Below are 27,510 nucleotides of genomic sequence, written 5' to 3' on the forward strand. Positions count from 1 at the left end.
GCGTAACAATGATAGGGCAAGGGGAGACAGTTGTCTGGGGGCCCCACTGCCTGGAGGGGCACCCCAGAGGCACCTCATGTGACTCCCCATTGCCCCCTGCCCAGCCCCATAGCCTCTCAGCCACTTGCCCTCTTCGCCGTCTCTCCAGCTTGTTCTGCTGGCCTGCAATCGAAGCAGCAGGCAAGCTGCAAAGAGCTCCTTTTCTCCCGCCTCTCAGCTGATCGGCGGGTGGGCGGGGCTTCCACGGAGGCCTCCGTGTAGGCCGCAGTGAAGCCTGAACTCGAGTAGGGCCCAAGCAAGCCAGGAAGGAGGAGGCAGCCAGAGTGTTCTCTGCAGCAGAAGACCCCTTGCTGCCCTGCTTAACCCAGACCAGCATTTGCCAGGTAGAGTGTGAACTCCTTTTTGTGGTTACCTTTCCCGCCCCCGCCCCCCCTATATAGGGATCTGCTTGCCATAGGGCTTGGATATGGGGGGGGGGGAGGGACCGAGAAGTCTCTGAATATTTATTTTGAAACAGCTTGGAAAATTTGCTGACTTAAAAAAAACTATCTAAAAAGCCCTATAAGTGGCTTGTTTCATGGCAGAAAATTGCAAAAACTTCTGGAACAGTATTTTATTAATTTTATTTATTCATTCATTCATTTATAAATGCACTTATGTTCAAGTTGTTTTGCAACCCGGAAGGTCTGAGTGAGAACTTTGAAGCATGTGTGGTGCTTTTATTTTATTTTTCTTGTGTGTGAACTGCTCCCCAATAACTTGCAGGGACTTCAGGGTCAATCTGGCCAACATGTGAATGCAGCACCTCCATTCCAGAGGAGATGTGTCTTAAAGGGCTTTAAAAGCCTCCTGTGAAAAACCTCCTGCAATCAAACTTGACTGAATTTGTTCAGAATTCTGAGAAAACAAACATAGGTTCACCCTGCATGGTTGAAAGTCTCCTTTGCTAATCTGCAGCGAGGGGCCCATTTTAATAATTCATCTTTCTAGTGTGTTCTAGGCATTAAAAGTAATACAAATGTATAGTACTCAATGTATATCACTATATATTGTGATGTGTGTGTGTGTATTCAGTGAAATGTATTTGCAGGCAGCATACTTATTTTGGAATATCAGACTTAAATCCTTGGGGGCCTGGGGTGTGCGGAGGCCCTGGACTTTGGGGGGGGGAGCATTTTAAAATCTTGTCTCTGGGCCCACTCCAACCTTGCTACGCCCCTGGTGAAAACATCATGCATAGTGATTAATGGTGGTGATCCATAGTGAGCATCATACTGCCTAGTGATTAATATTGGTGATCCATTAGTCAGCAGGTGGTAAACCCCTAAATAAATCAGCATTCTTTATCCCTCCTAAATATTACCGTGTGTGTGTGTCATTTATATGCTAAATCATTGTAAACCGCTTAGAGAGCTCCGGCTATAGAGCAGTATATAAATGTAAGTGCTATTGCTATTGCTATTGCTATTTTGGTCAGTTTGTAACCTGAAATCTTACTAATTCCCTTCATTCTATCATTATTTATTTGTATTTTAAAATGTAGAATTAAAAATGTAGATCTTTTCTCTCTACAGTATATTCAAGGCAGCTAATAATAATAACAACCTAAAAATAAAGTTAAAATGCCCATCTGAAAATAAGAATCATACAACCAACCTTCTAAGAACAATAGTTAAATCCTACCCTGGCAATGTTTAGGGAGGGTGGGTTATGTTTTTTTGTTTGCCTTCTAAAAGCAAGGGGGGAAATGATGCTAATGTAATACAATCTCTTGTTCAGTCAGCATTGTACCCAGATCACTCATCAGAAGAAAAATAACTGAATGATCAAGGACATTCAGCATCAACCTGTGTTGCTTTTACTGGTAGGTTCATTATTTTGTATGGATTTTCTTATGTACAGGCTCAGGTGGCAACATAAACAAATAATTTATTTAATTCACAGCTGGTCATGTTGTGACAAAACAAGTTGTACATGTACAGCTGGAAAGCCCTGGACGTCTTGATTAATTGCTTTTGATATGGCTGTGCACCATGTAATTATCAGTTCATTTGAACCACTCCTCAGTGTACATACAGATGAGATGCCATTTTAAAGTTAGAGTTAACTGGTGTGTTTAGGAATGATTTTGATGAACAACCCTGTTGCAGTTATGCGGCAGCAGAATGACACTCCATTTTATTTATGTGTTTATATCTATGTAATTATATATCAAATAGATACAGTATTTTTTTTATATTTATGTATTCTTTGGGAACTTCCATTGAAAAGCAGTATATAAATATTTGTTGTGTTGTGTTGTGTTGTGTTGTGTTGAATTGAATTGGGGTAGATCTGCATGCTCATACTCCTCCCTCATGTGACTGAAATGATTCAGAATATCATACAAACCAGGGAAATATCGAGGTCATTCACACAATCAAAAACTGTGTTCTGCCTGGGTTTGGAAGCTGTGTGTGCTCTCAATTTTCAGTTGTGTGGAAGCAAGGTAAGGGGAAAACCTGGGTAGAAGTGATTGTGTGAAAACAAGGTAGGAGGAAAGCCTGGCTAACTTTTCCTCCTACCTTGCTTCCACACAATCACTTCTACCCGGGTTTTCCTCTTACCTTACTTCCACACAACTGAAAATTGGGAGTGCCCTCAGCTCCCAAACCTGGGTAGAATACAGTTTTTGATTGTGTGGATGACCTTGTTATTTCCCTCATCATCTTAATCTAGCAACAAGTAGGTTGTGAACATGCAGTTGTAGAATGTGCTGAATATTTAAAGGGAAGGAGATCCACAGCGGAGGAGCAGGCACCAAGGAAGTCTGCATGGGTGGGGCAGTCAGGAAAGTACTATCCATTGAGCGTTCTGCGTGGCACTAAATCAACCCTCCCCCTTCCCAAGGTAGTCAATTGCTGGCAAAATTCAGGCATATATGGGAGCTGGAATCTCGAGTACAGTGTCTGAGGGGATGATTTACAAAGCAACAAGACAAGCCTGAGCTTCTAGCATGTTGTCCTTCTTGGTGGGCCTTATGAGAGACTGAAAAGGGCCAGACTCATCCACTGAATTCAGAATAGGGGCTGCTGCCCTTTTGTATTTATTTTCCACCCACATTGCTGCTGTTGATGGAGAACAGCTGGGATAGTTTCCCAGTTCATGGGGTGGGGGAGTTCTGGGTTCACTGCTTGTGAGGTTTTGAGATTGGATTTATTTACCCCAAATGCTCCCCTTGTAACAATAAAATCTCAGCCTAGTTAAGCCTACATCTTGTGTGTGTGTATTGTATCCCCATGGCACCCAGCCACAAATGAAATTCCCCTGCTTGTAATAACGAGCGCAAAGCTCTTGGTAACCTCAAAAACATTTTTCCCCTTTTCTGTGCAGCCAGTTTTCCACAGTGCCACCTAAACAAGATTATGTTTCCTATGTACTGCCACAAAAAGAAAATATTTTCCACCAGTCATTTTGCATAAGTGGGGGTTTAAAGCCTTTATTTACTACCACTTGAGCTCTTGAATGCACAGCACCATACTTTTGAAAACCATTACATTTATTAGACACAGCATTTGAGCTTCATTCTGCTTCTAATTCAAAGGCAAATCTGTTTTAAGTTCCTGCCTACTCACATTCTGGCTTTTCAAGCTCCCTTTCTTCAGTCCAGAATCTAGCCTACAAGCCGAAGCAGCAAATGTCTATAGTATACAAATATACAATTTCACTCCTGAGCCAAAATCTCTGTATGCAGTCAGCAACCTGCTGTTTTTTGCACCTTGTAAGCCTGAAAGTCGAGGGCTGCTAACAAGGAGATCTTCAACTTTGTACCCAACTGCACACAGCAGATATTTCCGGTGCGGCTCTAGTCCATAATATGGGCATGTTATAAGAACCATTTGAATCTGCTTTTCATTAGCCTTTAAGAACACAGTGAGGTGGGGAGCTTGAGATGTGCTATTTTTGTGTATACAGATGTGCTGTATACTCATGAAGCAAAAAGTGTAATTGTTTAATGTTAGGCACACATGAAATGGGGCAGAAGGGTAAAGGAACAAATTAGGCAAAACACAGTTAGAAACAGCAAAGAACTTTGCAAATTATGGATATTATGACAGGGGAGAATCAGAAATTAGGGGAAGAGAAGTCAAAGTGAGGCTTGACTAGCTTTGAGAAGAACCTTGAAATATGAGAAAGGAGAACCCTAATACGGCTAATATTATAATACCCTTATACAAAATGATGGTGCGGCCACATCTGCAGTACTGCGTACAATTCTGGTCACCACATATAAAAAAGGACATTGTCGAACTGGAAAAGGTGCAGAAGAGGGCAACCAAGATGATCAGGGGCCTAGAGCACCTTTCTTATGTGGCAAGGCTACAACACCTGGGTTTTTTTAGTTTAGAAAAAATGTGACTGTGGGGAGACATGATAGAGGTCTCTAAAATCATGCATGGTGTGGAGAAAGTGAACAGAGAGAAATTCTTCTCCCTCTCAAATAACGCTAGAACCAGAGGTCATCCCATGAAATTGATTGCTGGGAAATCTAGGACTAACAAACTTTTTCACACAACGCATAATCCACTTGTGGAATTCTCTGCCACAAGGTGTGGTGACAGCCAACAACTTGGATGGCTTTAAGAGGGGTTTGGATAACTTCATGGAGGAGAGGTCTATCAACGGCTACTAGTCGAAGGCCACCTCCAGCCTCCAAGGCAGGATGCCTCTGAGTACCTGTTGCGGGGAGTAACAGCAGGAGAAAGGGCATGCCCTTAACTCCTGCCTGTGGCTCCCAGCAGCATCTGGTGGGCCACTGTGTGAAACAGGATGCTGGACTAGATGGGCCTTTGGCCTGATCCAGCAGGGCTGTTCTTCTGTTCTTATGTTCTCATGCATTCTAAGAGTGGGTACAGTGTGCCCAGGTAGAGGGAAAATGGGAGCACATAAGTGCTGGGGAGTTCTAGAAAATGGGAGAATGGGGAGAAAGTGGTTTGGGTTTGGTGTTTGCCTTTGTGGACCAGTCTGAACCCAAGGAGAAGAGGGGAGATGGCCTCAGAGTATGTCAGCCCCAGTGCATGCCCCCCCGACACATTGCAACCAATGTTGCAACATCAGAAGAGGGTTTAGGTGTTGGCAAACTGAAAGGGGGAGGCTGGTCCAGGAATGGGGAGCAGCATGACAATGACTAACATGAGGGTAAAGAAGACATCTGTGCCACCACTATTGAAGACCTGGAAGCAGCTGGGCTCTCTTGAGAGTGGGAAAAATCTGCAGTACCACCAGTTCTCTTAGTGGGTCAGCCAATATTGGAAGTGCCGAGTAATTTCCTTATGGTGGCAGTGCTCAAATTATGATGGAAATGTAGGAATTGCCTCATACCATCAAACCATTGGTCATCTGTGTATGACTACTATTGGTCAACTCTCTAGAGTTTCAGGCAGGAGTCTTTTCAAGGCCTACCTAGAGATACCAAAGATGGAAACTGAGACATTCTGCATCCAAAGCATGTGCTCTACAAAAAAATTATGACTCCATCCCCAATGTCTGTGTGTGCACTGTTAATGGAAGACTCTTAAAACATAGGGGCTCATAATGAAATCCTACCTTATGACTCTCCATCTAATCCAAAGTCTACCTTATGACTCTCCTTCTAATCAATCATGCTCCCCTGTTCACAGCTTTATGAAAACAGTAGTTGAGGAGAACCTGAGGGGTATACTTGTGGGTCAAATGGGCTATAACCCAAATTTGGCTTTTAAAAAGCCAATGAAGACAGGACACACTTAGTTGGAGTAAAATAGGGCTACTTTATTAATTTACAGTGGAATAAGACTTGCAACAAGGTACCTAACTAACCAGAGTGCGGATACTGCTTCTGTGTGGGACCACCTCCTAGGGTGGGCCATCCATGCCAGGGTGGAGGGCCGGGTACTGAATCGGTCAGGCACCATGTCCTGACCTCCTCTCACTGTGAGGCTTTCCCCTGCTGAAGGGGGGGGGCAACTCAACCCACCCCCAATCCAAGCCACCAAACTCGGAGTTGGTGAGTCGAGCCACCCCCTGAGCGGGGGCCATTCCCAACCCTCTGGGCTGCAAAACCCCCGAAGGACTCTTCCTTGGCCCCCCTCACTCCGAATGGCCCTCCAGCCGAACTCCGTTAATCAATCTACCTTCCCCAAACCTGCACTCTTCTGGTGGCAAGCTGTGGAGCAACTGAACAGCATGGAGGCAGCCGAGGCTCAATCGGCCCGCCTCCTTCCCTGATTGGCCAATTTTGGCCATGTGGAGGGGAAGGCAGGATGGCTGCCCGTGCTTGCCTCATGTGATGCGCACAACCCCTCACTCTTCCTTATTGTGCTGGTGCAGCAGTGGGAACTGGCATTCATACAAGTTGAGGGTGCCAGGCCTGCCACTACTCCTCCAATAATTTTTACAATGATTAGTTTTGCCAAGTTCTAAAGAACTGGGGCCAGGTGGTCACAATGCATAACTTTCTGGTAACCTTAACCAAGAGCACCAGTGATGTGTAATGAGCTATATCATCTTTGCCCCCCACTGCTCATACATACATATCCCAGAAATGAGGCCAGAAGGTCACGAGCCTAATTGTTTTCTACCAGCATGGGCCAGAATATTCAATATTGGAAGCAATATATCTTTTCTAGAATTCCTTTCAAGAAGGGTGAAAAAACACAATAATAACTGAATTTCCTGCTGTATATAAGTATCTTACAATCAACAGCTCATTCTTTCCTTAGTGCTGAAAATGACCCTTTCCCTTCCAAATATTTCAAAAATGACAGGTGTCATGTACGTTATGGGGCACTAGATTAAAATCACAAATTGTAGCTATTTCTCACCTTTGCAGTCGTATGAAATCCAGGCACCAGCTCTTGCTACCAAAAATCACTGAGGGAGATGGGAGTGGGAACAATTCTGATCAAGCTGAGTCAATTTCACTCCTAAGAAATGAAAATTGGCTGGTGTATTTTAGCAAATCAAAGCGAATTCTCTCAACCCCGACTTAGTCAAAGAGCTGTGTCGATGTGACAGCTAAATTATAGGAGTGCTTTACACACACATTATCTTGTCACAACATAAGAGCTGCCTACTGTGCTAAAGTACCACTTTCAGGAATAACATATAATTTCCCGTTATTGCTGAGGAGGGAGATTAGGCAGCCAGTTCTTTTCTGCTTACAGTGCCTTCCTAGGTAGGTAAAACATTGATACTAGTATGTGGAGTAACACACTCCACATAGTACAAAACATGCCTATTCTTTAAAAGAAGGGTTCATTGTTATTTTTAGTTGTTTAATGACAACTCCCTGGAGGTGAAATGTGGAAATCACAGAAGAAATTGCATATACAACATCAAAGAAAAAGACAACAGGGATCATAGGAACATAGGAAGCTGCAATATACTGAGTCAGACCATAGGTCAATCTAGCTCAGTATTGTCTTCACAGACTGGCAGCGGTTTCTCCAAGGTTGCAAGCAGGAATCTCTCTCAGCCCTATCTTGCCAGGGAGGGAACTTGGAACCTTCTCCTCTTCCCAGAGCTGCTCCATCCTCTGAGGGGAATATCTTACAGTGCTCACACTACAAGTCTCCCATTCATATGCAACCAGGGTGGACCTGCTTAGCTAAGGGGACAAATCATGCTTGCTACCACAAGACCAGCTCTCCTCTCAGTGGCTCCTCTCACTCGGGTGGCTCCTCTCCCTTCGCTCAGCCTGAGAGCTGCACTACCTGCAGGCTGGCCATTCACCAGGTAAAGTGCATAATTAACTGCACAACTCTATCTGACAAATGGCCAGCCTGCAGGCAGCATGGCTATTGGGCCGGGAGGGAGAGAGAGGAGTCATCCTTGCTGCATCCTTTGGCACACCCCCCCCCCCCAACTTGTTAGGAGGTTCCAGGGCTCCTTAGATTGCGTGGAAGGAACTGGAAAACCCTTCGGAGAAAAATTACCAATATTTCACTCTGGGAGGAACCCTTACCCTCTCTTCAGGTTTCTGCTTCTCTTTCAGTTCTTCAGCAACATGAATTCTCCTTCAGATTCCACTCTGGAGAAACTTTGGTTCCAATCCTAGCATAGGGGAGGTGAGAATTATGCTTTAGCAGCACAGGACCCAATATTCGGAGTGACTTCTCAGTCAGGGGGAGCAAAGCTAACTAGACCTCCCTCTCCCAACAGAAAAAAGTTAGTTTTAAACCAGGCTGAGTCTACCTTTAACGGATGATGGAGAGGGGAGGATGCATGCAGTGTAGATGGGGACCATGCTGTGGGATAGGTTGTAGGGAGAAACATTTCACTTTTGAGAGCTGATGTAGCAGGGTGGCTAAGAGTTTTAGCCCTTCTATCAAGAACTCTATCAGGAATACTCCTTCTCAGCTTCAGTTCCTCAGCTGTAATATGGGGGTGATAGCATTTTCCCATAAGATATTCAATGCCTTATTATAAGGATTATATCAAGATAATACATATGGAGTCTATTCTCACGATGGAGGAAAACCAGGCTAAAGAAGCCCAGCCCTGTTTTCCCTCATCGTGAGAACAGCAGGCCCGCAGGCGAGCCCGGTGGTTCTCTGGTGGCTAGCCCGCCAAAGGAGCCCTCCCCTTAGCCCAGGTTAGTGGAGCAAGCACTCAGCTAACCCGGGTTTTCTGATTGTGTGCTGCCACAGTGCGGCTCTGCGCCATGGTGACACATGAGGAAACCCCCGCCAGGAGGCTGCAAGCAGCTTCCCAGGTTCGGGGGTCTCTCCAGGATGCCCTGTGCGCTCATGCAGGGCATCCTGGAACTTCCAGGGGCCACACGGTCCCCGATCCCCGCCGCCCCTGTCGGCTCCTTGATGGAGCCGGCAGTTGTGTGGGCAGCCGATCCGGCTGCCCAGTTACGAGCGGCTGCTTGTCTGCAGAGAGAGCGGGCTAAGCCTGCTCTTCACACTGATCATGTGAAGCGCCTCATGAAGTGTTTCCCAGATTCAAGAAGTATTAATAGTAATACTTTAGTCGGAGAGTGATTAGGGGTGTGTATATGTGTGATTAATCAAAGCATTCTTTTAAACATGGTCCAAATTCTACTGTAACATACTTTTTGGACCACAAGTATGAACTACACTCTCATGTGATGAAGAAACAGTGCAGCATGAGAAATGCTCATGATCATGCTGTGCTCACATCTTTATCATATTTTCTGGCAGGACCTCTCCTGTACGCCGTGATCAAATGAAATAGTCTTTAAGAGCTGAAATAAAAAAGAGTGGCTGACCTCCTGTCTAAATTAGCACTACTCAAGAGTTACTCTGAAGGACTACTACATTTTAATAGGGCTTCTTCCTCCAGTAAATTTAGTCAACATGTCAGTCGATATCTTGAAACTAGTTACTAAGCTCTGAGTAGGCCAGATACAGCTTTGATTGTGTGACCAGTCATAGACTAGGGTAACCCATTCAGCAAACAAAATGAATGCCTTGGCTCAAAACTAAGGTTGCTGCTGAAATTTTTAGATGGGAATTTCAGCAACAGTTTTGGGGCTGTGTGAGAAAGTCCAAAAAGAACAGCACCAGGACTTACTACAATCCAACACCAGGTCCATTGGGTTCTGGAAAACCTTACGGCAGCAGTAGGATTTATTCAACATGCCCAGATGTCTCTGGAGCATTTCGTAGGTCAGTGATATAATCAGTTTGCATCACCACATGATGTACTAGAGACCCTCAGCACAGTAACTTAGATCAAAGATATCTAAGACCCACACAATGTGCCAGAGGCTTCCATGTATGTACACTGAAGCTCTCAGTGCTTACAAATCTCTATATTTAATTCTCTAAGATGTACCTGCAGCTAATCCCATGCGTGGCAACTCTCGTGAGAGTTCACAAGCAGCTGCCAGATAGCCATGGGCATGGCAAGAAAATGGCGGCGGTGGCAGCTGGCTGGCCGGTGGGGGAAAGAATGGTGGTGAATGGCTGCCGCCAGGCAGAGAAAGCAGCTGGCAGACGAGCGAGAAAACTACAGCGGCGGGCAGGCAGCAGAGAGGGAGGAGCACTCCCTCTCTGGCCCACCTGCTGGCCAAAATGAAGGATGGCCCGGCCCACTGAGAAAAGCGGCGTGGCCGGGGAGGAGAAGCAGCAGCCAGGCTGCCCAGCTACTAGGGAGAAATGGGGCAGGGGGAGAATGAAATGGGATGGGGTGGGGGGACGAAATGGGGTGGGGGATATGAAATGGGGCTGGGGGGGGAGAGACAGGGAGAACTAGGGGTGCAGATGCTCTGTGCCAGGTCAGCTAGTTATACAATAATTTGTATAAAGGCTGGGATGTCCTCAGCCTTTGCTAGGCCTTGCTCACATACACCAACCTTTTGTAGAAGTATGTATGTGCAGAAAAATACAAAACAAAAAAAAGGGGGAAAAACTGATACTGCTGTAACCAGTAAGTTACATGTATGTGATGTAATTAGTATATATCATATCTTAATATAACATCTTTCAATCTATTAAACCATGTTTAATAGGATTACAAAGTTTGTAATAAACTAAAATTTTATTACGAAGTTTGTAATCAATGAATTACAACATTTGTAATAAACTAACAATGTGCAATACTAGGTCTAAATCTAGTTCTGGTTTAATAGATTGAAAGATATTATATTAAGATATGACATATACTGGTAACATCACACCATTTATACAGCAGTTTCTGGGTTCCTCCCCCCTTTTGCTCTGTGTTTTAAGATACTGTCGTCCTTTTTTTGTTTGTTCAGAAACATACAAACACACATACTCCATGTATTTATTTGATTCAAAAGGAAATATGAAATAGGCATTTTTCTTCCAAACTGCCAGACTTCAGAAGTCAAAGCACTGATAATGCATCACTTTGTGCACTGTAATGTTAACAATAATTACTTCCTTGCATACTAATGAAGAAAGAACTGGTACTCTAGCTTTAACTTCTGGTGCTCATTTCAAAGGCCACATTTGCATGTAACACGGAAAACACCCCCATCCAAATTTGGATGTTCAGGAGAGCTGCCTCTCTGCTGTCAGCAAGATGTCAGAGAGGTGGGGGAGCTGGCTGTGTGGGCTTCCTTCTTGACAGAAAGACTGCCTGCACAGCCAATCGGGCTGGAGTTGAGGGAGGAGCTTCCTCCCTCAACTCTGGTTCCATGGCCAGCAGCCTGGACGTACTGTAGGCTGCTTGGAACCTTGGGTTGGGGCAACAAAACTTAATTCAACCTGAGGGTTCAGACTGGAGTTCCAGTCCCGAACCCTCGGTTTTGTTGTCAAGCCCAACTGTGGTTCCCCACATTCGGACATAATGTCCATGGAACTGCATGCCTATTCAACTGCAGCTCCACGTTACATGCAAATGCGGCCAGAGATTCTTCTCTTATACCTTGGTTTCAGTTATCAATATTTTCAAGTCCAGGAGAGAAGATGTTGGTTTTTAAAGAGTTTTTTAAATACTTAGAAACATCACTAGGAAAAGGGATCTCATACATTGTCAAGGAAAAAGAGCAAAAAGCAGACACATACTTTAAATGATGGAGAACATGTAGTATCTATCTATCTATCTATCTATCTATCTATCTATCTATCTATCTATCTATCTATCTATCTATCTATCACGTTTAGAATACATGAAAAATTGTGATGTATGTGATTGTAATTTTCAGGTATAGTGCAAGAACTGCTAGTTACTCTATATGTGCTACTGCCCTCTACTGCCTGGAATCTGAACTCTGGATTTTAATTTTACATTCTAGATTAGACTGTTGACACTTGGCAAAGACTACCAAATATATTAAGAAGCATACATTTTAATTGCTAAGTTCTCTTTTACTCTTTTTGATGCTACTTCAGTGTTCACGTAGCATAAAACTGACCTGTAAATTCATGTTCAGAAGCAGTTTTTTTAATCCTAATTTCACAATCATAGCAGATTAGAGGAGAGGTGCTCTAAGAGTTGCACTGATTCTTTAAGAAGCAGGACCATATCACATGATTGCCATAGTTCATCAAGAAAACTCAAACTAGGGAATGCAAGTATTTAAAGAAAATTTGAAGGATGCTACAATTAGCATGTGTGTCTGCAGGAAACTCAATATGTGTGTGTCATCAAAGCCCTCAAGTTTGGGAGGGGGCGTTATTCTGAGAAGCAGAACATGAAGCCTTTAGCTCCAAGCAAACTCATCAGCTTCACTCTACACAAAGCATGCTTCTGAAATTAGCCTCCATTTTTGCTAATATAATATAGACATCTCACCACCACCTGATTTTCTGTCTTGCTGGGGTCTTCTGCAGTTCTAACAACACTAAGGAGATAGTGCACATTACTACTGGTCTTTATATTTCCAAAGGAGATTTCCCCCCATTTACTGCTCTATCCCTAAATGGTCTTTTTATAACTTGACACTTGAACAGCTTGACTTTTTAGTAGGCTTTAATCCTATGCATATTTACTGGGGAGTAAGTACAGTTCACTTATTGAGATCTATTTCTGAGTAAGCAGACTGACCTTGGATCATGCACATGTCTTCTTTGCTGTGGCGTCTTTCCTTCATCTCATAGACATTAGAGAGCCAGATAAAAAATTCTGCTCAGCAACTTCCCTCCCTTTTATTGGACAAAATAATGAAGAATCCTGTATGATCCCCAAGTTCACATTTCTAACATTTGGACATCACTTGGTTCAATAGAAAATGTCACTTCCCTTATTCTTTGAACACTGGTCAAATACTTCAATTCAATGGAAAAATACCATGACTATAAATCACTGCAAGCAGGAAAACAAATGGTATAGCCTCTGTTTCTACCGCAAATGTTCCCCAGTTCTATCTCCAAATAGTATTTTTATTAACTTTGGCAGTAGAATAGACAGATCTGCATTTATCCCAGCTGATGCTGTGGATTTCCAAGATCTGAAAGTGTTGAAGCTTAATGACAACTGTGAGCACCAATATAAGTAAAGAAGAAACAAAATCAAACTGTTAAAGACATCAGGTGATGTTTTTTAAAAGTGCAGAGTGGTTCACAAAAGCCTCTAGGAGTCAACACTATTTGTATACAGTTGGTAGTAACTGTTAGTATAGTTATATATAACCCAATAACATACTTGGTGGCAGTACATTGGTGACCTGTTCGTGTACAGAAATGGGGCCAGACATCCTGATCCTAAACACGCTTAGACTGAAGAAGAGCCCTTTCAGACATTCCTCACACATTACTGAATGTGTGATGGTGAGAAGCTTCCTGATGTCAAAGCGTGCAGTGGTTGTACATTCAGCACTTGCCTGCAAGGGGACAAGCCGAAAACATGGAAAATTCCGAGGGAAACAGAATTAGTCATGCTACTACTTTTTTCAATGACTGTAAACATAAGCAGATCAAGAGAATATTTCCTAAATAAGGCCTTTTTCTTTTTTTTTACAAAATGTGCAAAATACATTGGTAACAATAAGAAATTATGTCCAAAAATTCTGATTCTGATACCAATATATTTTGCATGTTTCTATAATATTTAAGGGTTTGGGGGGGAAATTGAATTTTTCCCTTAAAGCAGATTTTCTCTTGTCAGTGACTAAATATAATATCAAATTTCCTTATTGCTACAGCCATTGAAAAAATGGGAACATGCCTGATTCTGTTATCCTTGGAATTGCCCACATGGAGAGGTCCTTCATGAGAATCAGAGCTGAGGTGGATCAGGGTTCCAAATCATGTGGCAGAACCCTGTATGCATATAGTTCTCCAAAAAGGGTGTAGGACTCACTGGTTTAAGTGGGTGTTTATTTCATATAATTATCCATTTATTTTCTATTTCAGGGCCACCAGCTCTTCTAAAGGCTGGAACAACATTAATAATAATAATAATAATAGAGGTGTAATGGTTTCTTTGTTATGGACTTAATAGTCCATAATGGCCAAAGGATCTTTCTCCAATGTAGCACTACTGTATTTGTTCAAATGAGAGAGCCATCAGAGTTTGGAGAAGGTGACCCTCCCAGCTAAGGGAAGGGACTGAAGGAAGGGGTGTGTTAGAATTAGCAGTTCTAGTAACTGCAAGAGAGAGAGAGAGAGAGAGAGAGAGAGAGAGAGAGAGAGAGAGAGAGAGAGAGAGAGAGAGAGAGCGCTGGGGGCTAAGTAAAGAGACACCACAGGGATGTAGCCTCTTGTAGGAGGACATCTCTTTGACTTTGCTTGTATCTTTGTAAAGAAAGCAAATATTACTAAAATACTATGTGTCATGGGCTCTCATTTAAAGAAACCCAAATCTGAGTTGTGCTGTCCCTGGAACTTCTCACTGCTCAGGGAAGTGAGTAAGCACAACAAAGGATACATATGTCAACATGGAAGTACAGCTAGAAGCAGGCTTTGCTAAGCTTTCAAATGCACCTTTGTGAGGCATCTGAAAAGTAGGCCCTCTCTTGCTGCTCAGAGGACACCAGAAGCAGGGGCGTAGCTATAATTGAGCGAAAGGGTTCAAAGAACACGGGCCCACAGCTCCTGAGGGCCCTCCAGATCCACGCCTCCCTATTTTCTTCATTATCTCCCTCACTCTGGGGGGCCGCCAGATAGAGGGATGAACACGGGCCCCATCTCCCCTAGCTACGCCTCTGAGAAGGGAGCTTCCTTGATAATATCATACAATCCCAACACCAGTTTCATGTTTATGACTTCCTACAAAGAATCCTAGGAATTGTAGTTTGGTGAAAGTGCTAAGCATTCTTTCTGGGGGCACTCTAGCTCCCAACGTTACCTTTCCCCATTACCTGGGGAAATATAATGATCATTAAATCAATTTAAATCAATTTATATCTGTCATTCAGATGTGACCAACAGAGACCATAAAGATCATACTGAGACCTATGGAGTGATGTATTTAGGCTTGGGGTATGTAAATGTTCTTTTAAACAGACAGAGGGAAGCTGTCCTTACGAGCAGTCTAGCCCAGGCTAGGGGAGTTTAGCCTCAGTATAAAAGAACAAGTTGTTCTGAAAAGAACTAATCTGCCTAATCTTGTTTCACTATAATCTTAATTGATAATTATCATTCTCACAAATTAGCCCACTTAAGCCTTAAACATTCACATGTATCTTGAATCTGGGTGGATGACATCATCACAACTACGTCATTGAGCCATCTCTATACCTGCAGCAAATTTGGTTCAAATTGGTTAGGTGTTTCACAAATTAGCCACTTACACCTCAAATGTTCAAGCTTCTGCCATCTTGAATTGGAGTGGATTACATCTTCACAAACTATGCCATTGAGGTGTCCCTAGTTGTCACTCACCACAACTGCACCAAATTTGGTTCAAATCAGTTAGCCCACTGGCACCTCAAATGTTTATGTGTCCACCATATTGAACTGGTGTGTGTGACATCATCACAAACTACACCATTGAGGTGTCCATATGTGTCCCTACAGCATAGCAAATTTGGTTCAAATTGGTTAGGTGGTTCACAAATTAGCCCACTTGCACCTCAAATGTTCACACATCTGCCATCTTGAATTGGGATGGATTACATCATCACAAACTGTGCCACTGACATTTCCCAATATGTCCCTACACCTTAACTCAGTTTGGTTCATATTGGCCCAGGCATTGCAAAGTTGATGGAGGCGGAGGAACACGCATGCATGCATGAACGCATGCACGTGCGTGTGCGCGCGCGCGCGCACACACACACACACACACAGACTGCCAGGTGACCTTATAAGCTTACTTTCCTTAGGGAAAGTAGTCTAAAATAAACTAGTTACAAACATGAAAAGAGCAACATTTGCTTTGATTCAGCAAAGGCTCTGTGCATCTGAGAGCAAGCTTCACATCTTTAGGGCTGCAGGCAAAAGGTGATGCAAAAGGGTGCCTATGATTGTGTGAAGAAGACGGTGTTTTAGCAGCTGCAACTTATCACTGAGAGGTGAGAATAGCTCTACCTGCTGAAAGTCCACCTTCTTCTGCATAGGTATTAAAGACCCAGGAGCCATGCCCTAGTTTGCCTCTGTTCACCCTAAAAGTAGTAGAGGCAGCAGCAGGGGAACGTGAGCCTACCCTTGCTTGAGATCTGAATCCTACACATTTGGTCTTCCTAATTTTCACACCACAACCCTCCTTATCGCCTAAAAACAACAACCAGACAGCATTCACTTCTGTGAAGGTGTGAATGCAAAGCCAGTAGGAGGTAAAAGGTAAAGTGTGTCGTCAAGTTGATTTCGACTGCTGGTGCCCACAGAACCCTGTGGTTTTCTTTGGTAGAATACAGGAGAGATTTACCATTGCCTTCTCTTGTGCAGTATGAGATGATGACTTTCAGCATCTTCCTATATCACTGCTGTCCAATATAGTACCAGCGGGGATTCGAACCGGCAACCTTCTGCTTGTTAGTCAAGCATTTCCCTGCTGTGACACTTAAGGTGACTCAGTAGGAGGTTGGTGTCTAGTTTTGATAATAACCACCTACACAGACTTCCTCAAATGAACTAGTGATGAAGGAAGATACAAAAATGTTGCAGCACTGACACAGACCCTCACACACCTTTATTTATCATAGCCTCCAATGATTTTGATCCTTTAACAGGAATTAATTAAGTTTGCTCTGGCTATTCCATACTACTAATTTGATTTTCACCTTTTAGTGACAGCAGGGTTATTAGTAGCTCTGAGAATTGGTTATCAATTCAGCAAAGGGATTTAGAATACGTACATGACACCTCCACACTTGCTGGGATTTTTTGTCTTTTAGGCTCAGTGGCAGAATAGAGTTTGTGCCTTGAATAACTGAATGACTACACAAGAAGAAGGCGATCCACCAACAATTAAGAATATGGCTTTTGAGGCTATATGGGATGGTGACTTCAACTATGGGACCTTTCCCCTCTACTTGTTGAAATGTACTTTGACAGTTTGTGGGATACATGTATGGATTCTTCAGCTGTTGTGAAACAATGGCAGAAATAACACTGTAGGCTCATTCTTATGATCAGAACTTGGCTAGGAGAAGCCTCCTACCCAGGTTCTGATTATGAGAATGAGGCTACCCATGTTCAGGAGCTGCACATGCTCCTGTTTTCTGATTGTGTGTGATTTAAATACGAGGTGGGAGGCAGAGGACGTGATCGTTTGCTAAGTCCCAGCTGGGTAAGACGGTTTCCCCTCCTACTTCATTTTGAAGCTGGGGATGGAACCTGGTTAGGGCTTACTTGTCCTACCTAGCTGGGGCTTAGCAAATGATTAAATCCACCACCCACCTTGTTTTTAATTCACGCATGATTCCGTGCAGAGCTCCCAAGCTTGGGAAAGAGGTTCTCCTACCCAACTTCTGAATGTGAGAATGAGCTTTGTATGCATCTGGGCTGTGCATCCCATGAAACTGATAATTGGATCCAAGGCTATACAAGCCCTATCAGGACAATATCTGATGAAACATGTCTTCACCATTGGCAGACAATTTGATACAATACCAAATTGTATTTGTATTATATTGAATATTATCAGACACTGGGATGGGGGCAGGATTACCTTTTTAATGCAGAGCACAATTTCTGGGGGTGGGGGGAACAGTTGCCTTCTGGGCAGCCACAGTGGCAGCATTTGAAACTGCCAGCTTTTCATTCCTGATATTGTGCTTGAATGCATCAGGAAAGGAAACAACATTGTGACATTGCATCCTTCTCCTGGTGCATTACTGAGAAAAAATAGCGCCGCCCCATAACTAGAGCACAGCCATATTTCCTTTCAGTAATGCATCAGGAAAAGGAAGCAAAGCCATGATATTGCTTCCTTTCCTGGTGCATTTGAGGGAAATACCAGGAAGTGAAAAAATGCGGCAATGTCAAAGGCTGCAGCCACAGCTGCGCTGGAAGAGAGCCACTTTCTTCACAGACACTGTCAAGGTTTGGCCAAATGCCAGGGAAGTTCACGGCTTGGCTGAACGCTGTCGACTGAATGACGTACGTTGTTTTTCAGCAAGGAGTAGACGGCTGGTGACAGGATTTATAGTGGAAGCCGATAGCTCCCAGCTGGCAATAATTCACGGCTTATCAGCCTTCAGCAAGAGGCGGGCGTTTGCTCCTTCTAATAGATTCTAATTGTGTTCTGCGTTTAGTGCGCCTGCGTTGTTGTGGTGTCAGTGTTTCATTGCCTAGTTCTTCTTCCGATTGGTCTCTCATGCTTTCTGCTGACTCAGGTTGTTGTGCCTGCTCTAAATCATTAGTTGGATCTACCACAGCCGTTTCATGAACGCTGACAGCCGGGCTCTGCCCCTCAGACACTCTTGACTCGGCTGGAAAGTTGACAGCTTCCCCTTCCTCCTCGCTGTTGGAGATCGAGGGCATGACAGACGCTGGCTCTGCATGAAAATTTAGGCCCTTCCCAATGCATCAAGCTGATACCCATTATCAGCTCGATGTAATTCTGGCCACCCCCTGCATCATTAACATGTTTTAAGAATGGCCAGGAGCAGGCTGTGGATCAGGTTGACAATTCAGCCTGTGCACAGCCCTAGCATATATAGTAGCTTCATTCTCATCCTTTTAAATACACACAGAGCATGGCAGCTAAGGACTGGCCAGAGGATGCAGTTTCAGTTTAGAAAACAACTGAAGACACATCTCTTGAGCCAGGCTTTGAGTTGAATTTTATAGATTTGTTAGTTTAATTGGAATTTGATATATGTGTTAAGGTTGTGTTTAAAATGTCTGGTTGTATATATTTTTTGTAGACTGCCTTGAGACTTCTGTGATAGGCAGTATATAAATGCATTAAATAAATAATAGTAAAGTAAATAAATAAGGGCAGACCTAAATGTTATGCTGAAAACCACAGCCCTGTGTTGAGTATGTCTGTCTGTCTGTCTGTATTTACCATATTTTTATACTGCCTGATATGTAAATCTCTAGGCGGTGTACAAATGCCAACGTTATAATCACAGGTTAAAAGACATAAATCACAATAAAAACAATATAAAACAAATTATTAAAATTATTAAATTTCTAATTAAATCTTGTGAGAACAGGAAAGTCTTGAGGGTCTTCCTGAAAACAAACAGAGAAGGAGATGCTTTTAGTTCAGCAGGGAGCATATTCCAAAGCCCCGGGGCAGCCACAGAGAAAGCCCGGTCCTGAATTGCCACCAGATGACCAGGACCTCTCCAGAAGATGGTAAAAGGTGGGCAGATTCATGACAGAGGAGGCGCTCTCTTAAATAGCCTGTTCCCAAGCCATTAAAGGCTTTATAGGTAATAATCAGCACTGTATTTCACCCAGAAACATATCAGCAATCAGTGCAGTTCTTTCAAAACCGGTGTTATAAGGTCCCTTCGTGTTGGCCCAGAGACCAGTCTGGCTGCTGCATTCTGTACCAATTGTAGTTTCTAGACTGTGTACAAAGGCAGCCCTATGTAGAGCATATTACAGTAGTCAAGTCTGGAGGTTACCAGCACATGTACCTCTGTTTTAAGGTCATTCACCTCTAGAAATGGACATAGCTGATAAATAAGCCGAACCTGATAAAAAGCGCTCCTGGCCACCGCCTCAACCTGAGAAACCAGGGAAAGCTTTGGGTCCAGGAGCACTTCCAGGCTATGTACCTGATCTTTCAGGGGGAGTGTAACCCCATCCAGAACAGGCAGATCTAAACCACCTCATGGGTCCCGACCCTGTAACAGTCAGTACTTCCATCTTATTTGGATTCAGCTTCAGTTTGTTATCCCTCATCCAGCCCATTACAGCCTCCAAGCAGGCATTTAGGGAAGATATGCCATTTCCTGATGAGGTTGGCATGGAAAAGTAAATCTGGGTGTCATCAGCATATTGATAACACCCAGCACCAACCCTCCTGATGATCTCTCCCAGCAATTTCATGTAGATGTTAAAGAGCATTGGAGATAGTATGGAGCCTTGTGAAACTCCACACTTCAGAATCTACCAGAGGTAGGGGAGCGGAACCATTGTAAAACAGTGCCACTGGAGCCTCGCGGTAGAGCCTAGGAGTGTGCAAACAGGTTCAAAGTTGAACGTGTTTGACATCGAACCAGTTCAGTTTGACCGTTTGGGGTCAAACCAAACCACCCGCTGTTCGGTCCAACTTCAGACCGAACACCACCAGGGGTTCATGATTAATTTTTGTTTTAAATTTTATCACGTATCCCCCCCCCCGCGGGACTTCCTCTAAGTGGCAGGGGTGTGTCCATGGGAGCTCTCCTCCCCCCACTGACCTCCTTGCCACCCTTCAGCCTGTTCAGGCCTCCCTGCTCTGGCGCGGTGGCCATTTTGGAGGCTGCCACGCCTGCGCAATGAGCCTCTGTATGGCCTGGGACTGCCACACCGGAGTTAGGGTTAGAGAAACCATGTATGTTGATCAGCCAATTTGATCAGTTTTCTTAGCCACTGGGCACATTTCCCCCCGCCTGGTTCATTGTCTTGTGTGTATGTGGGGTGGTCAGAATGTCTGAACGGCACCTTACTGTGGTATTTAAATTTTACAGTGAGGGATGGTTTGGATACTCCATCCCCTTCCACAATTATGTGATAGTAGGATGCAGTGGTCACCAGGAGTCAACACTGACTTGACGGCACACTTTACTTTTAGGATGGTGCAATGAGTGCGTGAGGGAGATGCGTGTGCCCTTGCTCCTTCCAACACGATTTGGCAGGCTGCTTGAATGTATCATCTGAATCAGCTCATAATGAATCAGGACATGGATTAGGTTGCACTAGGAGAGGGACACAGGTCTTTAATATCAGTTGCAGCTCCGTGTTCCTTGAAATGTTTAGTTCTACTCTCAGACTTTGTAATGCCAGGATAAATGCCGCATAGTGACAGGTTGTAATGTTGAGAGCTTATGAGGGTGGTGCTTCTCTCACTGTCTTTTACCTATTAGGCATGAAAAGGGATCAATTTATCACTTCTAAACATAAAAAATTTGTTGCACCGCTTTTGTGTCTTTCTTGCTTATTCCTAATAAAATGGATAGATCTTGATTGTGCGGATATTTTTTAACTGCTATGCATTTTGACTTCACTGTCACCTTGCCACTGATCTCACATGTCTCGCATCTGCAATGCGAAGATCTGTTGCCATGGAAAGAATTGTGATGTTTTAGCCATGAGTGTGTTTCTAGAGTAGAAAGGAGTACAATACAGAATGGCAAAATGTTTTTGATTTTTTTTTAAAAAAGAAAGCATTTCTCTCACATTCACACTCTCAGTGATTGACAGGACTCTTCTATGGGTTAGCCTCACTTAAGCCAATGTGTCTAACCAGCTTTAATATTCATTAAATTGCTCTTGTTGATTTTGGTGGACTTAGCCAACTGTGGATTAGGGATGTGCATAAATTGTTTCAGAGCCTCTAATATACACTGAAATGATCCAAGTTTCCCAAGCCAAAACATTTGTGTGTGTGTGGGGGGGGGAGTGGGCACTGTAAATGGAGGGAGGGGGGTCTTAACTGCCCCTCCACTGTTCCTTCATTGCCCCAGTGTGGCGCTGTCCATAAACAGCCTGCTGTCCACTTTTACAAGCTACGCCATGAGGGGGCTTCCTGTTTGGGAACAGGAAGTTCCCTGTTCCCAGAATCCCATGAGCATTATCGTCATGTAAATGACATTTGCGCATGCACAGATGCCACCTTGAGTGCTCAGCAGCAGCAGCAGCAGCAGCAACAACAACAACAAAACAGCAGGGGCTGACATGATCTGCAGCCCTCTGGCAACAGAAAGAGGACTGCAGATCCATAACTAGTGGCTTTTAAAAGGGATTTAAAGACTCATCTTTTTACCCAAGCTTTTTAACTTTTTAGCTTTTTAACTTTCAAATTTTTAAACTTTTGATTGTTTATTATTTGTTTTAAATTGTTTTTAGTATTTGTTGTTGTGAACCGCCCTGAGACCTTGGGTTAGGGCGGTATAGAAATGTGTTAAATAGATAAATAATAATAAATAACTAGCCTTCCAGAGACTAGAAGCAGAGTGGGAGGGGAGAAGGATTTTCACATCTCTCCCCTCCCTCCAAAAGTCATTTCTGCTTGTAACAGTCTATTCCTGGTGGCTATGCAGTCCTCAGGAACATATTCCAAAGGGATTCTGACAGCTCCTTGTGGATCCATAGCCCTCTGCAGCCTTGCTTTTGGAGGGCTGTGGATCATGTTGGCTAATTAATAAAATCGTCATCATCATCATCATCAGTATTAATAGTTGGTAAGTTCAGCAGGGATCTTCATGCTCTTGAATATAGTTATAACTAGAAAATGCATGATTTTGTTGCCAGTTAATTGCACCGTTGAAGACATGGGAGACACCAGTCCATGCTAGCTTTGCTAACCAGTTTATAAGCGGGTCAATACAGAAAGGCAAATAGAGTTGCCCCCACCCTTGCCTCTTTAGATGGCTTGCTGGCAACCTCTCTTTCACAGCCTACCACAGGTGCCTCTTCTGCTTGTTTTTCCTCCTGCCCCCCTCTTCTTCTTCTTTGCTCTGCTGTTTCTGGCAAGAGAAGAGGAGCACGAGGTACTTTAGAGACTGGACTCATTGTTCAGCAACACACTTGAGGCTGTTGTCTAGCATCTGCTTTACATTGCTTCAGTTTCTTTCTCTGTTTCCTTGAACAGGCAATTTAAGCTCCAGGATGGCAGACAAAGAGATCTGCACACCAGTTCAGAAAGAAGGAAGGGGGCATCTTCCTTCCTCTCCATTTTTTTTTCACTTGAGTATTACCAACTTATCCTCTCTCATTTTCTCTTCTCCACATATTGAAGCCAAAATGGGTAAGAAATAGAATGTGAACTTCAGGACCAGATTTGGCAGCCCCAAAGCCTGTAGTTGCTGACTTACAACTCTCTCTCTCTCTCTCTCTCTACACACACACACACACACACACACACACACACGTGTGTGTGTGGTGGGGGGGAGAGAGATTCACATTAAGTGTATGGGTGGAGAAATGGTGAAGAAAAGGAGATTGACATAAGAAGAACTCTGTTGAATCAGGCCAAGGCCTTTCTGGTTCAATATCCTGTTTCCCACAGTGGCCCTCTTAGTCTTGGTAGTATTGAGCCTTGGGAAGCCCACAAGCAGGAGATGGGTTCAAAGAATCCAGCCCCCCCAGCTCCTGAGAGCCCCCGGGCTCTACACTTCCCTGTTTTCTTCATTGTCTCCCTCACCCCAAGGGGCTACCGGGCTGAGGGGTGAACACAGGCCCCCTCTGCCCTAGCTACACCCCTGAGGAAGACTCCTTTCTCTCACTGTTGCTACCCTGCAACTGGTGTTCAGAAGCACACTGTATTTGAGTCTGAAGGCTCAGGGCCATTAGCAGCCATTAGACTAGTAGCCATTGACAACTTGTGCTTCATGATGGCTTGGTGAACATGAATATTCTTGTATTTATTGTTTTAAAATGCAGTCAAGTCCTCCCCACCTGCTTTCCTTTCCCTTTCTTCAAATTTCTGCTCAAAACCCACATTTTCTGTGAAACTTTTGGCAGAAATACTTATTATCCTTTACTGTAGTTCAGCCTGAACTGAATCTGTATTCTTTTCCTGTTGCCCTGGTACACGTCTTCCCCCCATCCTTCTGTTTTCTTCCCCATGTTGAAATTTAGATTGTGAACTCCTGAGGCAGAGTCCTGTCTTTCTTGTCAGATCCTCTGTAATGTGTCATTCACATGGATGGCGATAAATCAGTACTATGGACAGGTCAGTATATTCTCCTTAGATTATCAATTGCCCGTGCACAACTATCTTCTCCTAAATAACAGGATTATGACTTTATTCTCTCTCTGTCTCTCTCTCTGTCTTTCTGTCTCTCTCTCTCTCTCTCCCCCTCTCCCTCTCTCCCACACACACATTTACCGTCAGAAGTTCTGGCAAAGTTCTTTGATGGCAGAAATGGGAAATTACGCATATTCTGATGTTTATAGCTTTGTAAGAGGCATACCAGGAAACAAACAAATGCTTCTTAATATTAATATTTTCAGCTTAAGAGCCTTCTTGCTGGAATGCATTCCTTCTATTTCCTGACACATTTTATTTTGGCTGTTAGATTTGACGACTAGGAAATATACATCAATAATTAAATATACAACCACAGCTGAACCTTCAGGTAGTTATGCTTTTTCCTCCCATCCTGACATCTGATGATTCAACATAACCAATGATGTCACTATGGAAGAGATTTTTTTTTTTAAAGCACTTTCTCAACACCAACACTTAAGCTAAACATTGACTTGGGCTATGATGATATTCCTCCCAGATTTCAGTTACATGGATGGTTGATGCTCAGGAAGCCAATATCTTCTTCATTTTATACTGTCATCTTCATAAAGCTTTCCACAGATCTGCTTGCTTGGAAGGTAGGAGCATCAATGATTTTTTTCATCTCAAGTGCATGCCTTTTGTACAGTCAGTTTTATTATTTGTTTGTAGTTTAGTTTAGTTTATTTATGGTATTTATTTGTACTGTATCACATTAATGCTTTAAACATCCCCAACTGAATTTGGCCACCCCCACAGTGCTCTATGCACTGTTGCAGCATAGAAACAGAATCTGCTCCGAATAACCTTAAATTAGGCCTCCCCTTCCAATAGTATCCTTGAATGCACAAGAAGCTGATGGTATACAAGGAATGAGTAGGACTGATTGGTAAGGTAAAGGAGGCTGATTAAGAAAAGTCATTCAAAAAGCTGAAAGTCATTAAATAAATTTTATATACAACAGACATAATGCCTCAAATTCTCTCTCTCTCTCTCTCTCATCACCTTTCTTCCATCATGGAATTTAACGATGGCATATATGGGGTATATATGGGGCTCCCAGGCAGTATTCATCCAGGCACTGGCCAGACATTGGCCTGCTTATTTCAGCAAGGTGGCCCTCAGACCATGCTTTGGGACCCATACATACAAAAAAATATAACTGAAAGCATCTGGCAACATTTCTCTGAAACATATGAACAACATGGGGCTGAAAGACTTGGTATAGGTGTACAGGTACTCTTATTCCTTTCATACAGCCTACCTATTCCCTTGTGTTCTATCTTACATCTGTGTTCATGCTTTCTTTCTCTGTTAGCCCCTTTTGAAAAAAGGTGTGCGTGTTTGTTCACAGGCTTCACTTTCTCTCTTTGATTGCACTTCTAGGCATAGCACAGTGGTGGCTGGTGCCCATTGGGGCTAGTGGGCTGAAGGGCAGGACAGATAATTGTGGGCAGAGAGCCAGGGATAAGAACAGGCAGATCCATGGCTGAGAACTCGGAAACACAAGCTCCCTTTTATCACAATTACAGAACAAGCCACTACATGTTTACTCAGGAGGAAGTTCCATTGAGTTCAAAAAATCATACTCTCAAGCAAGTATGCATAGGATTGCTGCCATAGTCCTCTTTTACAGAAACAGCACACAGTCACAGAAAACATTCAGACACAGAGAGAGACCCTTCTTATTCATTCACACAGAGAGATGTACTGCCTCATTTAAGTGCACAGAGGGCATAGCCGCCACCTCCACACACCACCACCCCCGCCCAAGGGAAGGCAAGTCCGGCAGCTCATGATAGTATGGGAGACATCTATTCCACTTGCTGTGGTAAGCTTTTTCTCCATCCCTTGGGAAGGAGAAAAAGCTTACCACAGCAAGTGAGGAAGGGAGAGAGAAAGAATTAGGGACAAATAGCAGCCTGCCCCGCTCTCTGTTTGCTCCCTCTTTCTCCCATTGCTCACCATCTCTGATCCAATTATAGGTAGAGCAGATGGAAGTTTTGAACACATAACTTACAATTTTAAGGAGCCTAAAATGTACCCTGAATGTCTTTTTCTCTTACCAGTCAGTAGGTTGTAGAAGGTTTTCTATCCCTATCCAACTATCTCTACAGAAGGCTTTGAGAGCAATGAAATCTGTCAGGAATTCATGAGGCAGGAAGTGAACAGAACAGCTGTTCCTCTAAAACATGATTGAGATCCATAGTATTAGTAGTACTCAACATAGGAAAGCTGTGGAAGGACTTTCTCTGTTGCTGCCCCTTCACTTTGGAATTCTCTTCCCCCCAGATTCGGTCTGCCTCCTCCCCTTCAGCCTTTAAGACAGGGATTCTCAATGTGTGGGTCCCCAGATGTAATTGGACTTCAACTCCCATAATTCCCAACCAAAGGCCATTGGGGCTGGGGATTATGGGAGTTGAAGTCCAATAACATCTGGGGACCCACACGTTGAGAAACCCTGCTTTAAGATCTTATTGAAGATGTTTCTTTTCCACCAGGTGTTTGCCCTTTAAATCTCTCTCTGTCTCTTTAAATTTTTTAAATCTCTGATGCTGTTATTGTCTGTACACCGTTCTGAGTCTGTGGATTGGACAGTATATTAAATCTCATAATAATAAATGAATGAATGAATGAATGAATGAATGAATGATTGGCTGTGGGCAATATGAAAGGCATCTACTACTAAAAAAGCCAGAACTGCACATCCTATATGGCTTTTGGATATAGAATTAGCCAGTTAGAGTGAGGCTTGCCATGCCTGAGGCCACTTTATATTAGAAAAGGGAGAATTTTTTTAAATTAAGTTCTGATAATGTTATGTCAACCAGAAAGATAGATGGGTTATACTTACCATTGCATTCCATAACAGGAGCACAATGAGATCAGTGTGCCATGGTGCATGGGCACACCTGCCAAGTCCTGTAGAATGTTATCCATGCTCACTGGTTTATTTGTACTTGCAGGAGAAAGCAAACAGCAGCAGGGGCAGGATTACCAACCACATTCTTAAACAGATCCACAGTCTTCAGAAATGTTGACAAACTGCTCTTAGTTCAACAGGACCTAGCAGAGACTCAGGCAAGCATTGCTCAGAGACCACTAGAGAACAGGGAAAAGAGAAAGGGCTCACTCATTCGACAGAACATGGAGACTTGGGTCTTGGAAGATGAAGATGGTCTTGGAAGGTGATGACTAGGGTTAGATCTGGACATCATAACTGCAAGCCCACCCCACCAGTACCACATAGAAGATATTGTCATAGGGAAAGAAGCACTGGAGGTGGCTGTGTCAGCCTAGGTTTGAATGTAGCTCTCACCCCACCAGTGCCACATGGCGGGAGGGTGGTCATGGCTGAGGTTAGAGATCCTGATGGCCTATCAGCTGCAATTTAAGCACTGATTCAAAAACTGTATTATGATGTGGCGACGTATAGAAAGTATTCCATATCATGCATTTAAAATAAGATAATGTGTGGACTCCAACCATTGATGAGTAGAAAACATAGTTAAGACAGTCATTAAGAAAAAAGGCCATCTCTATCACTTAGGTAAAAAGAACTTACAATGCAACAGTAACTGTCTCATTTTTTAAAATGAAAAATATGTAGTATGGCAGTCTTATTTTTATAAGATAAATATGAAGATTTATTTTGCAAATAAATATAAAGTGTGTTCCTATATGTGTGACTGTCCTCATGTGTGACTGTACTGTATGTGTGTTCCTACAGTCGTTGCTCCAGTGATGCCATTCTTCTGCATGTCAAGA

The 27,510-nt window shown here is 43.4% G+C and overlaps 1 long non-coding RNA gene across 1 annotated transcript; it reads left to right on the forward strand.

The window, feature by feature from the left end:
- The first annotated feature begins 231 nt into the window (after nt 1-231).
- On the forward strand, nt 232-27,416 carry LOC128340351 (uncharacterized). The gene is made up of 4 exons (XR_008313641.1): nt 232-383; nt 1,780-1,864; nt 24,242-24,341; nt 26,709-27,416. It is a non-coding gene; the product is annotated as an uncharacterized LOC128340351 (long non-coding RNA).
- The last annotated feature ends 94 nt before the right edge of the window (nt 27,417-27,510 follow it).

Source organism: Hemicordylus capensis, chromosome 1 (genome assembly GCF_027244095.1).
Source record: "Hemicordylus capensis ecotype Gifberg chromosome 1, rHemCap1.1.pri, whole genome shotgun sequence".
Taxonomy (NCBI): Eukaryota; Metazoa; Chordata; class Lepidosauria; order Squamata; family Cordylidae; genus Hemicordylus; species Hemicordylus capensis.